General features: G+C 43.8%; 2 long non-coding RNA genes across 6 annotated transcripts; one reads left to right on the top strand and one right to left on the bottom strand.

The window, feature by feature from the left end:
- Positions 1 to 14,318, top strand: LOC140704731 (uncharacterized). Of its 5 annotated transcripts, XR_013542305.1 has the most exons (4): positions 19 to 732; positions 2,649 to 2,766; positions 12,620 to 12,831; positions 13,388 to 14,318. It is a non-coding gene; the product is annotated as an uncharacterized LOC140704731 (long non-coding RNA). The 5 variants fall into 5 exon arrangements; XR_012084114.2 differs by having other exon boundaries at positions 3 to 2,478; positions 12,620 to 14,318; XR_012084112.2 differs by having other exon boundaries at positions 10 to 732; positions 12,620 to 14,318.
- LOC144587120 (uncharacterized) lies at positions 4,860 to 13,388 on the bottom strand. The gene is made up of 2 exons (XR_013542306.1): positions 13,067 to 13,388; positions 4,860 to 12,848 (listed from the first exon to the last, which is right to left on the bottom strand). It is a non-coding gene; the product is annotated as an uncharacterized LOC144587120 (long non-coding RNA).
- Positions 14,319 to 14,583: the final 265 nt, after the last annotated feature.

The following is a 14,583-nucleotide window of genomic DNA, read 5'->3' as shown; positions in this document are numbered from 1 at the left end:
GGGGGAGCCACTGCGCATGGGCGGCCGCTGCCTGCCTGCCAAAGCCACGGCCACGTCTCCCCACCCCCGACCCCGCCTTTCTTGCCCGGCGCCTGCTCCTCCTGTAGCGGCGGCCCGGCCGTGGGGCTCGGCGCTTTCTCTCGCCTGTACGCCACCTCTGGCCTCGTGGACGAATTGTGCCGGCGTCTTTGCCCTCCATGGGTGCTGGGGTGGGCTAATTGTGGGTCATCTGGGGGGGGAAGAATCAGGAAGACGCTTTGTACGTGCTCAGAGGAACTGCTGCCGTTCTTTCTAGGGCCAGGCTCCTTTGGCGCCTAGAGGAGACGCCATGAGAGAGCCGTTTGGAGTCAGGAGCGGAGATGTCTCTAAAGGGGAAAGTCTCCAGTTCTTCCAGACGTGGAGGGGTTGCGGTGGCCTCTCGTGTGTGCGAGGGTTGGGTCTCCCGAAATTTTGCTCCCCAAAGCTGGGGAGCAGATCCCTCCCTCCCTCCCCACCATTTCATCTACAGAAGTGAACTGGGCCGGAGGCTAATCCTGACTTCAGGATTGACAGTGGAAGGCTCGTCCTCCGTCGTCTCTGAGGAAAGCAAGCTATTTTAGGGGCCGCCTAGGACGGGCTGGGGGGGGGGCACACCCCACCAAGCCAGGGGAATAGCTGGGGCCAGCCAGACTCGGAAGGACCAGCCGGGCGGATGCCTCGGCTACCGGCCTCACTCGCTCGTTCTGCTTCAAGGTAGGGCTGCCCCCCCCGCCCCCCAAGGTGGGTCAGCTCAGCCTCAGTTCCTGGTGCACCTTTGGATTGAGTCGGGAAAGGGGAAAAAAAAGAGAGCCCCGCTTGAACTGCCTTTTTGGTTATGTGGACAGGCAGCAAGGGCATTTCTGGGAAAGAAGGAAAAACACGGGGGGGGGGGTAACTATATAAAAAATCCAAGTGTTTTTTGGTTTGCTTTTTTCAGATGAGGGAGCTCAAAACTAATCGGCCATTGATTATATATTTTGCCTGCTTGCTGGTGCATTTTTACATTCCGTTATTTAAAGGACAAAATAAGGAAAAAATAGATCTGTCACGTTCTATTTAATATTGTTAAAACTAGTATTAGAATTTCATCCTGCTGTGTGCACTGGATTGACTCAATAGAGGAAGGATTCAATCCATCTCATATTCAGTTGTCCTCTTCCTGCTGTTTTCAATTTTTTCTAGCGTTATTGCTTTCTCCCGTGAGTCTTGTCTGTTCACATGTGCCCAGGTCAGTTATTTTTGCTCACAGGCTTGATTTGATCTAGCACCCACTGATTTATCTTCCCATGGTATCCATAATTTTTTTTAAAAAAGGCATACAAATGGATTGTTGAACCTTACTGTATTGAATGTATTTTGATGTTGCGTATGTTTTTGGTATTGTATTCATTGATCCCTTTAGTATTTTATGCTAATTATTACTAACTTAGATACTGTCTTTCAATCGTTGTAAGCTGTCTTGGATCATTTTTAAAGAGAAAGGCAGGTTAAAATATTATAAATGAAGTCATCCACTGAAATTGAATGAGGGAGAAATTCTGGACAAATAAAAGGAAGGTTAATTTTTTTCAGAAAGGAGTCTGAAAGGAGGACATGAGGGCAATAAATATATAGCAGGGTCCTCCAGAAGAGGGTGTCCAGAAGTGTGTTGTCTCCAATTCTGAGGCTAGTAGCCATTGACAGGTTGATCCTTCGTGAATTCCTTTAATCCTCTTTCAAAGCTCTGCACGTTGGTGGCTAATACGACCTCTTGTGAGAGAACATTGCATGCTTTTAACAAGGCACTGTGTGAAAACGGTCATTGTTATGTATTGTCAAGTTGGAAGTAACTCACAGTATAGTGACCCTAATAGGGCTTTCAAAGTAAGGAGTACCAATTCCACACTCCCAGTGAGTTTTCATGGCTGACTGGAGATTTGAACCTGGGCCTCCTGAGCCTGTTACTCTGTCCACTGCACCATGCTGGGTACTGTGACTCACATACTGGCAGAATTCTACCCTTAAATTGTATTCCAACTTAGGCACTGGGGGAAAGAGGCAGCATCCATCCACAAAAGCTTTTTATAAAGGCTTCCACACCTGAACTCTTCAGGGCCATTCCAGAGTTGGAGAGGAGGAGTGGGAAAGTTTGCAAGGCTTAGTGGTACAGGATAGTGGTTCCTTTTCACAATGCTAAACCATACCTTAATGCTATGTCTGAATGTGGTTGCTGTCTTTCCTCCCAAGACCCATAATCGTGGCTACAAATGTATGTGCAGTTCTTTTGGAGTACACCCCATACACCTTGGCAAGCCTGTTCCCTTCCCAAAGAGAATCGGGTGATGGGATTCTGCCAGAGGTTGTTATGAGATCTGAGCGACTGCCACTTAGCACCTGAAAGCTTTCCAGACTGATGTCTGGTTGAAACTGCTGACACTGTTTCCATCACCTGGTGTCTTGAAAACAGATTACCCAGTGCATGTATGTATAGAATGCAACTTGTGCTAGGAGTGGGAGAGAGGGACAGGCTAATATAGAATATACTACTCTTCTTGTTGTTTTAATGACTGTTAGCATCTCTCTAGATTAGTATTATTCTTCACCCTTGCCTCCAGGTCACTTTGTTTCCTCTTGCTTTTCTTTCTTCACAGGACAAAAACAGGCAGAGCTGCAGAGGGAGAAGCCAGGTCTAGAAACTTCTGCAATAAAGCTACAGATTTATCCTTCTGCCCTATTTCTAAATGGATTTCCTACACAATAAGTACTGTAGTATGTTTCCTCTTTTGGCTTAATTCCAGCCTCCAGAGTGATTATTACTCCTGTTCAATAGCAAGCTCAGCTGCTGCACTGGGCCACTAATAATTATTGATTTGATTTTTATACTGCCCTATGAGTGCAGAATGGTGGTGTGTGCAAGCACCACTCTGGGCAGTTTTAACAGTTAAAACCTAAAACCCCACATAACAAAATACTGTATATTTAACAATGTGGCAGTTCACAAGTATAGGTCTAAAATTCTTGCAAAATGTAACATTCAGATTAACAGTATCCAGGACAACCAGTGGTTGAAGGCAACTTTTAATAATTCTGTTTTCATTAATTTCCTGAACATAAGGAGGGAAGGATGCTGTTCTCATTTTGTAATTTATTTGAGAGACGGGGGGCCAACATCAAAAAAAGGCCCAATTCCTTTTCATCACCTTTTTGGCCACCTTTAGCAACATGGATCGGGAAGAGTGAGAGTGAATTGGGTAACTGATTTCAGTGATAGACTTTCCAACAGGTATCAAAGTCCTAAGCCACTAAGGACTTTCTAGGTCATAACCAGCACCTGTTATTGAGCACAGACATTCTAAGATGATACCCATTCTCACAATCATGTCCAACATGAACCTAAGCTTTTTCCAAAGCAAGGTCCATTGCACTCACTTTGCAATACACAGATGGACAGATCCCATGCAGCAAGGATAATCAGGCAACTGGACACCAAGCCTTGTGAGGAGAAACTGAAAGAACTGGGCATGTTTAGCCTTGAGAAAAGAAGATTGAAGGGAGATATGATAGCACTTTTCAAATGTCTGAAAGGTAGTCGTACAGGAGAGGGACAGGATCTGTTCTCTTAATCATCTCAGACTGCAGGACACATAATAATGGGCTCAAACTACAGGAAGCCAGTCAGAAAAAAATTTCTTAACTGTTAGAGCAGTACAACAATGGAAACAATTACTGTATTTTTCCGTGTATGAAACAATATTTTTTCCCTAAAATCATTAGAGGAAAAACAAAGGATTGTTTTATGCATGGAAGAAGGTGGAGGCAAAGGAGCAGCCATGCTCAGCCGCCTCTTGCAGCTGCCTATTGACAGCCGCCGCCGCCGCCGCCACCCAATGGCCTCCTCCAGTATGACTTGCCAGGGCTCACCTCCAGCTCATGTCGCCACATTGTCCCCTGCCCAAAGGGAGCCCGTGAGTGGCTCTGGAGGAGGCGATCCGGCAGCAGTGGTTCAATAGGCAGCTGCGAGAGGCAGCCAAGAGCGACTGCTCCTTTGGCTCTGTCTCCACCTCCTCCTGCAGCCACCACTGGATCGCCTCCTCCAGCGCCATTCATGGGCTCCCTTTGGACAGGGGACAAGGTGGCGACATGAGCAGGAGGTGAGCCATGGCAAGTCATACTGGAGCAGCGGAGGCCGCAAGAGGCAGAGGCAGAGGGGCTGCCCCTCGCGGCTGCCCATTGACTGTTCCTCTGCCTCCTGCAAGGGACAAAATTAGGGGGTCATTCTTATACAATGGGGGGGAGGTTAAAAAACACGGAAAAATACGGTACCTCAGGAGAAGTTGAGTGCTCCAGCACTGGAAGCATTCAAGAAAAAACTGGACAGCCATGTGTTAGATCTGCTTTGATTTGGATTCCTGTGTTGAGCAGGAGGTTGGATTCGATGGCCTTATTGGTCCCTTCCAACTCAATTATTCTATGATTCTAAACAAGTTTTTTTAAATAATAATGGGGAGGGGGGGGAATCACTTGCTGGTCCTAGTCAGAAATCCTTGGTCATCTAGTACAGTTGATGCAGAGATCGGTCATCTCCACACACACCCTTATATGCTAAGATTAGAAATGTTATTTTCTTACATGAGCTGAAGGTGGCTCTGATGTAGCTCTCACCCTCCTAATTTTATTCTCACAAAAACTCTGTGAGGTGTGCCCAACTGAGATAGTACAACTGGGCCCACTGTCCTAAAGATAGTGTGTGTAGCATGGCAACCTTCGCTGGGTGAACGTAGAAAGCCAAGGGCAGCCCAAGGAGCTCTGACATGATGGCGGTCTAAATGTTGTGAACTGAGGCTTGTTAGTTTTGCAAGGTAGGGGGGCTTGAGTGAGCTGGAGGGTCTGTCTCCCTTTGCCCTTGACACCTGTAATGCTTATTCTTAAAACATCCAGTTTGTAGCAATACCTGTTCAAGTTGTTTGGACAGACTGGTACTGTCTGGCTCTATGGGATGCTGTTCAGAAGGCATCAATTACTAGGACTCCAGGGTAGCTATTATCCATTATTATCCTATTATATGCTGGCATTCAGGGAAAGCTTAGAAGTTGCATGGGAGGAAAGGAATACAGTATTTATTGGAAAAGCAGGGGTTTCCTTTCAGAGCGCAGAGCAGATGGTGGGTTATTCTACCAACTACTCTTGAAAATACTGGTGCTACCCTGCATATAAGGGCTTACCTTCACATTACAATAGGTCCATGTGTTATATAGCTTGGTGGGCCAGGTTGTTTCGCTTAGGCTGTACTAGCTGTGCTGCTTGGTGTCCATCTACAACATTTGGGTTTCTTTTTAAAAAAAAATACATTAAACTTATTTTAAAAATTAAAGCACCCCTTAGCCCTTAGAAAACCAGTGATAGAGCTCCAGTGTGCAAGTCTCCATCTGCAAAAATTGTTCTTTAAGAAAAAAAGGCTCTTGCTTTTCAATGGTTTGACAAATGACTAGACCTGTAGCAGCCATAGCTATAAGAGAAGTGTAGAGAAACATTGTCGTCGTTTAGTCATGTCCGACTCTTCGTGACCCCATGGACCAGAGCACGCCAGGCCCTCCTGTCTTCCACTGCCTCCTGGAGTTGTGTCAAATTCATCTTGGTTGCTTCGATGACACTGTCCAACCATCTCATCCTCTGTCCCCTTCTCTTGCCGTCACACTTTCCCAACATCAGAGTCTTTTCCAGGGAGTCTTCTCTTTTCATGAGATGGCCAAATTACTGGAGCCTCAGCTTCAGGATCTGACCTTCCAGTGAGCACTCAGGGCTGATTTCCTTTAGAATTGATAGGTTTGTTCTCCTTGCAGTCCAGGGGACTCTCAAGAGTCTCCTCCAGCACCACAATTCAAAAGCATCAATTCTTCGGTGGTCAGCTTTCTTTATGGTCCAGCTCTCACTTCCATACATCACTCCAGGAAAAACCATAGCTTTGACTATTCAGACTTTTGTTGGCAAGGTGATGTCTCTGCTTTTTAAGATGCTGTCAAGGTTTGTCATCGATTTCCTCCCAAGAAGCAGGCGTCTTTTAATTTCATGGCTGCTGTCCTAACTGGAAAAGAATCTTCTTGGTTCTTTTTACCTCTTTTTTTTTAATTTTAATATTCTATGGTGGTGGTACATTGCTGCATATAAAAACATTGTAGTTTTATCACTTTCCTTAAAAATGGGACACTTCCCCCCAAAGGAAAAGGAGGAGAGAGAAAGAGAGGAAGGGAGGGTATTTCTCTGTTAATTTTTTTTATTTGATCATTAGAAATTGGAAACAGTTCTTAGCTTCCCATCTCGAAAAGAATGCAAAAAAAGGGAGGGCAGTTTGAACAGGGGAAACCATCTTTTGTTAGTCTAATAGCCTGCAAATTATCCAGGATGGTTGACTGATGTTTCATTAAGAGATGCTAATGACAGGATATGCTCTTTTCTTAGTGGGGAGCCTGCCCTTCTGCATGGCTAGAAAAATATGCTAATCCTTTCCTTCTGTGTCACAGACTTCCCCAGTCATAGCTTCCCATTCCCTTTTTTAAAAGGATAAAATAAATGCCGACTCTAGTCCAGTGAAAGAATCCACAGTTTAAAACCCTCCCATGAAAGAGGAGCCCTCTGCACTCCAAGGCCACTGTTAAAGAGCTCTTACTCCTGGGAAGTTCTTAATATTTATTCTGTTGCAAATTGAATCCATGGGTTCATCTCCTAAACTTCAGAACAAAACAAATTATGTTTGCTGCATGTTCCACTTGACAGCTGACATGTGCTGCCAAGTCCACCTTGGACTTATGGTGACCCCATGAATGAGTCATCTCCAATCTGTCCTGTCCTCAACAGCATCACTCAGCTCTTGCAAATTTAAGCCTGTTGCTTCCTTAGGGAATCAATCCCTCTTGTATCTGGTCTTCTCCTTTTCCTGCTGCCTTCCACCTTTCCTAGCATTATTGTCTTTTCCAAATAATCTTTTTATTTGACAGACCCTTCAAATATTTGAAGATGGCCTCTTCTCTTCTCCAGGCTAAACATGTCTTCTCAACAGTTCCACACACGGCTTCTTTTCCAGACTCTTCAACACCTTGGTTACTCTCCTCTACATGCATTCCAATATCCTTTAAAAACTGGGATTCCCAGGAATAGGTGCAGGGTTGTTAGTGAGGTCTGACCAATGCAAAACGGAGTGGCATTTTAAATTCTTTTCTTGATGAAACCTTGAACTGCCTTCGCATTTTCTGTTACTGCATCATGTTGTTGCCTCCATTTAGAACCGGTAGGTAATTTTTTTTGGTGAATTTAGAATCACAAAAATAGCTATGAGCTTTGATTTATTTACACATTACATTTATATCCCATCTGTTTTCCAGTGAGCTCAATGTAGGCTACTTGGCTCTTGTTCTCCTTTCATGGGTCTCGTAACAACCCTCAGAGGTAAATAGTCAGAAAGAGAGTGATTGGCCCAATAATTTTAAGTTGAAACATCTGTAGCAGAGGTGGATGAACTGCAGTTGTTCCAGGCCCCCAATCCTGTCTGACCTCCATTGGGACTGTGCACTGGCAGCTGGTGTTGGTACCCATTTAGTTCTCGTTTTGGCTGGGACCCTGCATGTGTGCATGGAGCAAGGCTCCCGCCCAGTGGGGTAGAGAGTTAGAGGTAACATTGCCCAGGGCCATTAAAAGTTGCTACCCCTGATAGGGCGTTGACCTCTTTGCTTGCTCAGGAGACTGGATGGCAGCCATGGTTGGCAGGCAGCAGAAGATCACCTGGACCTGTTCTCTGCTTTGGATGCACAAAAGCACACTGTAGCGCAGGCAGAAACCTCTTGCAATGGTCCCAGGAGGCACGCATAGAATTGAGCTATGCTGTCCATTGTGGGTCAGAAAATGTAAGCAGGAGATGTGGCCACGCTCTCTCTGACTTCAACTCAAGTACCCATGTTGGTTGTGTTTTTGTTTTTGTTTTTTGGAGGGGGGCAAAGTTATTGTTTGCATAACTAAGTGGAAAACTGCCCAGAGAGTGCTTTAGCACTATGGGCACTATGTAAGTCAAAATAAGAAACAAACTCCACCTTGGGCTCTTTATTAGCATTGCCTATGGCTTGAATGTGGCCCCTTAACAACACTTCTTGAATTCCAGGCCAGAGGAAAAGGTTCTTTGCTGTGATATGAACACACAGCTTTGGACAGTAGAGTTTGAGGCAAGATGGGACTCTTGGGCCTTCTTTAGTTTCAACCTGAACACATGCTTGTAAGGGTTGCCTAGAAGAGGCAAAACACATTGAAGAGAGCCATCTTTTAAAGAACAATTATTGCCGCTCCCAGGCAGGGCTCATGGTTGTCAGCTGTCCTCTGAAATTCTGGACACCAAGCAGCCTGCCGTTTTTTTTTTTTTTCCCTGCACACAGTCCAAGCCCTCCTTTGTAACAGGCCTCTAAGATTCTCCAATGCTCCCATTCACAGTCCTTCCTTTGGCTGGTCACTTGGGGGCAGCAGCCTCAAAAGACCTGATTTCTTCCAGAAGGGTGACTCAGGGCTGGATACAATGAGACAGATTCAGGATGATGTGCTTAGGAAAGGAGCCAGGGAAAGAGCAAACAGGAGCATAAGACCTCCCTGGGCACCAGTCCATATTTTGGGTGGTGCAACTGCCTGCTATTGCTTCCTTACAACCTCTTCTTGTCCTGCTCCATCCCCTATTTTTATAAATGCTCTATGATCCCCTCCCCTCTTTTCTGCACCATGCTCCAGTTCCATTTCCCATATCCCACTGTTTGGTTCCAGACGTTTCTGCAGATAATGGGTAATAGAGACAGATAATAGGTTTATTTTTTTTAGCCTGCTATGTGCTTTGCAAGCACTTTGTTAAATAAAGTGTTAGTTTAAAGCTCTAAAAAAAGAGAACAATTTTAGAAAGTAAAGTGAATTCTGCTCCTAAAACAACTAGAAGAAATAAATCACCAACAGAACTATTTCAAGCTACAGAAACTTAATCTAACAAAGTCAAATATGGAAAACAAGCCAACAGCCCACAAAATGGAAATAATTAATATACATTCCAATCTAAAAGAAAGGAGATGCCAAAAATTGGAGTAACAATAGGATCATTGAATTAATTTCACACACAAGCAAAGTGATGCTCAATTTTTTAAAGAATTTTTTTTACCACATATGGAGCAAACCAACCAACCAAACAAAGCCAGACATTTGAGCCAAATTCACAAAAGAACATGCTCTACAGATCATATTGTAAATATACATTGGCTCCTGGAGCGTATCAATTAATTTTAGAATAAAATCAGTCCGTGCTTTATAGTTTATAACAGAGTCTTTGTATGAAATAAAAGGAAGTTGTGTGATCAATACAAAATACAAATGCAAGAATGGGTGATACTTTTATAGACTACTAAAAAATCATCATACAATCTGCAAGTGTTTGTGGGTCAAGACCATTCACTTCGTTAAGCATGAATAATTTAAGGTCCAAAAGTTCTTGGCAAGATGGATTTCACCAGGCACCTCTTTCTTAGATATAAGTCAGGAGTGGTGCAGGCTGCATTAGGGCTGTTTTAAAGTGACATCTGAGGCAGCTGTAAACTACATACGGTATCACACCCCAGTTCTTCACACAAAGAGGTACAGGCCGTTCACATACAGACCTCCCTATTTCGCCTTTCTTTGAATTGGACATGTCTCTGCTTGACCAGGATTGACTTTATGGATTGTAACTATATGGATTATTTTGTTTAAAGGGGAGGGGTGTTCCACAGGATTCGATTGTCCTGGTGCGAAAGGTGTACTCTGAACAAGAGGCTATTGTTGTACAAAAGCACCAAATTCAATGGCTGAAATCTTGTTCACACAGTGATGTAGCATAAGGTGATGATGACATCATCAACTGCATCAACCTTTTGGAAACAAAACATTTCCCATCCCTCCCCCCAAAAGTCCAAGGGCTCTCATGGGGTCCCCTTCATTGCAAGGAAGCCACTGGGGGCCACATGACAAGGTGGGGGGGGAGGTTGTTACTCTCCAAAAATCATCACCACCAGGCCAACTTTATTAGAGGAGGCAATTTTCATCCATTAAAGATTTCCCCTCATCCCATGGCCCCTGTTGGCTTCCCCATAATGAAGGGGGATTCCATGTAGAAGGATACTGTGAAGTCAAGTCTGAAAATGGCTAGTAAAACTTGGCAAAGGCAAATACAAGTGGTGCCTCGCTAGACGATGATAATCCGTTCCACTGAAATCGCTGTTTAGCGAAATCATTGTCTAGCGAAAAGCATTTCCCCATTGGAATGCATTGAAACCTGTTTAATGTGTTCCAATGGGGAAGAATCCTCATTGTCTAGCGAAGATCGGCCATAGGAAAGCCACTTTGTGAACCGCCGATCAGCTGTTTAAATAACTGTCTTGCGAAGCTTAGGTCCCCAAAACACCCCTTTTGCGAGCGCGGAGGGAGCTGTCAAAGTTGTCGTCTAGTGAAAATTGGTTTGCGAAGCAGGGACCAAACATTGTCCAGCAAAATTCCCCCATAGGATTCACTGTTTTGCGAATCGCTATAGCGATCGCAAAAAGTCAATGTCTAGCAAAAAAAACCCTCTGTCATGCGGGCTAACTGTCTAGCAAGGCACCACTGTAGAAGCAAGCAAACTGTGGGTGGTATTGAGGAGAAGAGCTTTATTGTTATGGCACCCACCCACACCTGCAAGATGAAAATCACCAGCCTAGGTGGGGGTTGAATGTCTATGGAAAGCATCCCTGTTCAAGTAAGAATTTGTCAATTTTAGGACAAGCATAGTTTTTTTCAACTTTGGTTTTCCATTTTCACATTGATGTAATAGTTATTTATTGCTCTTTGTATCCCACCCTCAAATTTGTCCGTGAAGGGTGAGGTATAAATATTTTAAACAAGTGTGTAAACCAAATCTCCTAAAGCTGAGTGACCTTGGTGGGTCAGTTACTGATTCAGACGACTATATGTATCATCTTTAGAAGGATATTATGTCTTGATCTTGGCTATTAATGACATGACCTTTAAAAGAGCCCTAATTAATAGGTTTACCATGTGCACAAAATATTTCAATGGGACATAAGAGCAATTCTGTGGTGGAGGACCAGGAGGAACATGACAAAGCATGCCATATGCTTTGTAACCAGAAGATGGCACACAAGCCCAAAAATACAAGTTAATTTTCCATTTTATTTTCATTAAAAAAAAAAAAAAAACAGAAATTATCGCAGAGGAAACCACTGAAGCCCTGTAAACCCTGTGGTTTTAAGCCATGGGTTGTTCTAGGAAGGCTCATCTCTGGGCAAATTCTACTTTGCTGTATCAGGAGTGGCTGAATGGTCTGGACACAGCCTATGTCTATTTACCATTTTAATACAGTATTTGTTAAATTATTTTAAAATATTTGTATACTTACTGTTTTTAGCTTTTAAATATTGTCCTTTTAATGATATAGGCTCCCATGGGTCCTTTTTAAGGTAAAAGCTGGGGGGAGCAAAGTTTTAAATAAATAAACAAACAAACAATGTGCCAATGTTTTATTTCCCTGTAGAGGAAGTCAAATCGTATCTCTGCATGAGCTCCTATTCTGGGCTTGATAATAGCAGCAACTCCTGCAGAAGCGCAACTGGTGGTGCATGAGGGTGAAATGAGTAAAACAAACCTAAACATTGGGGGGGGGGGAGTGGCGGCGAGGGTGTTGATAGAGTGAATAATTTTTTTGTCCCACTACCAGAATATTTAGCTATTGTGTAAAAGAAGACATTGTGGCCAGCTTTTTTTTAAGCATACAAATTGAAGAAGACATGATTTTTTTAAAAAACATCTTGCGCATGTTGTGTAACAGGAACACTCAGCAAACGCAATCTCCAAAGAAACAGTTTTGCAGGTTTTTAAGCAGTATGAAAACCTGAAGAACTTGTTTAATGAAAGATAACAGTGGGGGGGAAACTGCTGACATTGCAAGAGCAAGAATACTTATTAAATCAGTCTTCAACTTGATGGAAATACGAATAATAAAGGGGGGGGGGGAATACAGCATCCTTCTTCCAGCATTAATTTGAATCCTTCGTGTTTAGCATTTGCTTCTGAATGGCAGACACATTCTGCACATTTTTATGCACAAGGAAAGGTTGATGAATTTTGTTGGCCACTGGGATCCAGAGGAAGAGACTGAAAGGCATAAATCACCAGAACTTCTTTCTACGCAAATGATCTTGGAATGAAGAGGAAAGTTCCTGGATCTCCTTGGAACAAGGGTGGTGACAGCCCTGGGGATCATTCCCAAGGCCATCCACTCTGTCAGCAGCAGAGTACCAAGTGGAATATATCCCCAGGGCTTTTGCCTCAGACCTACCACTTTAGGAGCCCGTTCATCTCTCAGCTTGGAGCTGATAGATCGGTCAAAGGAACCCTCCAAGCTTCAGCAGTGAATTAATTGGGTGTCAGTAAGGACAATGATAATTAAGTGGTTTTCCTCTCCCTTTCTTTAATCTCAGCCTGACCATTAGTGGAAATGACAATTTCCATATGAATTTCCAGTTAAACCAACAAGAATGTCATGATTAACTCGTATGTTTTGTGTGTTGTTGTTTTTTCACAGCACTTACTTTGAATGAGACAGACAGAGCTGTTGCCAGAACCAACCCTACTTCTTTCCGGAACCATCCACTCCAAGAGGTGTAGCGGCAGTGATGAAAGCGGTCGAGGGTGGTTGTGGAGTACTGGAGCAGAGGTGACCTTCTCTGTCCCCATTTGCATGACAAAAATCACAGATCCAGAGTTCCTCAGCTTGGCCCTGTCCTTCTGAGCCAGGTGGGCCCTCTTCCAGCCTTCAAGAGAGCCAAAAATGTTTATATAAAGCGTGTGCTTGCCAAAGCAAAGAAAGAACGAAGAGAAACATGTCACATGTATTCTCCAGCTGTATTTCACATTGTTACAGAGACAGAAAAACGACATAGTAAACATTGAAAAGGAAGTGGTGACACTAGCCAAGAGAGGGAAGAAGACTTTATGAAAGCACTGCAGCCACCTCACTGGTGGCTCTTACCGGTTAAAAATGGCAAATCCTCCTTTTTCTTTTATTTTCTTTTTTTTTTTTAAAGCTTTTTAAATATAACATAAATAAGTGTGTATGCAACTGGACATTCTGTTGCAACCCTTGCTTCAACTCAACTGGGATTCATATTTAGATTCTCCAGGAATCTAAATATGATTTAGTTTTGCCCTCTCTTTTCCAAACTTCTTCCTGCAATGGCTTCTTCTATAGCGTCCATTGGCAATGAGTTCCAGGGGCTAACAATGTGCCTATTGTCCTGCGGGCTAGAAAGTCCCGTCTGCTCATGCCGCTGTTCTTTTTTCTCATCTTCAGGCAGAGTTCCATCACCCAACTGGACTAACTCTGCTCTCCACACCCTCCCAGCCGGAGGCAAAAGGAAGAGAGGGATCACAATTCAGCAAGAAGCACAAAGGAGCTGCTGTTCCTACAATACACTGCATGAAACTCACTCTAAGAAGCTGGAATATGGAACCATCAGCAAAAACTGGCTGGGGTGGGGAGGAGGAATGTACCAGGCGGCTGGAAAATTTTTCTCTTAGACTTATCTGGAATTCAGATAAGCTTGGGCAGCTAGAGGGGAGTGAACAGTGGATATGGGATCCTCAGCTCCCGGAGGCTCCGACAGAAACGAGTAAGCGCCCGGCCACTTAAATACACACCTGCTCAAAACACCCTGCTTCTGTTTTTAACCCCCAAAGGAGTAGGTTAGAAGAACAAAAGATGATTAACCAGTATTGTGGGTTTGTTTGTTTGTTTTGGTCTCCTTTAAGGGGAGCAGGATTTTGTGAGATGGAGATCCTGTCCCTCTGTAGTAATATAAAGATGCCTATGAAAGGAAAAAATAGCAGTGTACAGTCATAGAATTGCTAGGCTAATGAGGAATAACAACCAAACTTTTTTGTGGTCTCAGAGAGGCTTTAACCCTTATCTCAGAGTCTTACAGATTTAAATGTAATTCCCTCACTCTCTGTTCCAGGAAAATGAAACTTTGTGAGCTGGGAAGCTGTATCAGTGACCTCTACTAGAAAATGTACAGAGCCATCTGCAAAATACAGTTCCCAGCATTCTTCAAGAAAAACATGACAATTAAATAGGTATAAAGAGAAATCCGTAAACATGTGTGCAGAGTTGTCCACCGTAGTCCTTTCAATGGTCCTCTAAAGTAGGACATGGGCAGAGTCTTATTGAAACTTGTGTAACATCTATGGCTAATTGTAACTAATAGATGAAGTATTATAGTGCATGATTGTTGTGGGTTTTTCGGGCTCTTTGGCCATGTTCTGAAGGTTGTTCTTCCTACGGTTGGAGCATCTTGATCATATGCCTGATGGCACAACCAAGATGTACTCCAGCACCTTGGCAATTGTTCACAATTTGTTGTTGTTGTTTAGTCGTTAAGTCGTGTTGGACTCTTTGTGGACCAGAGCACGCCAGGCCCTCCTGTCTTCTACTGCCTCCCGGAGTTGGATCAAATTCATGCTGGTCGCTTCAGTGACACTGTCCAACCA

This window comes from Pogona vitticeps, chromosome 2, assembly GCF_051106095.1.
Source record: "Pogona vitticeps strain Pit_001003342236 chromosome 2, PviZW2.1, whole genome shotgun sequence".
NCBI classification, from domain to species: Eukaryota; Metazoa; Chordata; class Lepidosauria; order Squamata; family Agamidae; genus Pogona; species Pogona vitticeps.
This window is presented reverse-complemented; position numbering and strand designations above follow the sequence as displayed.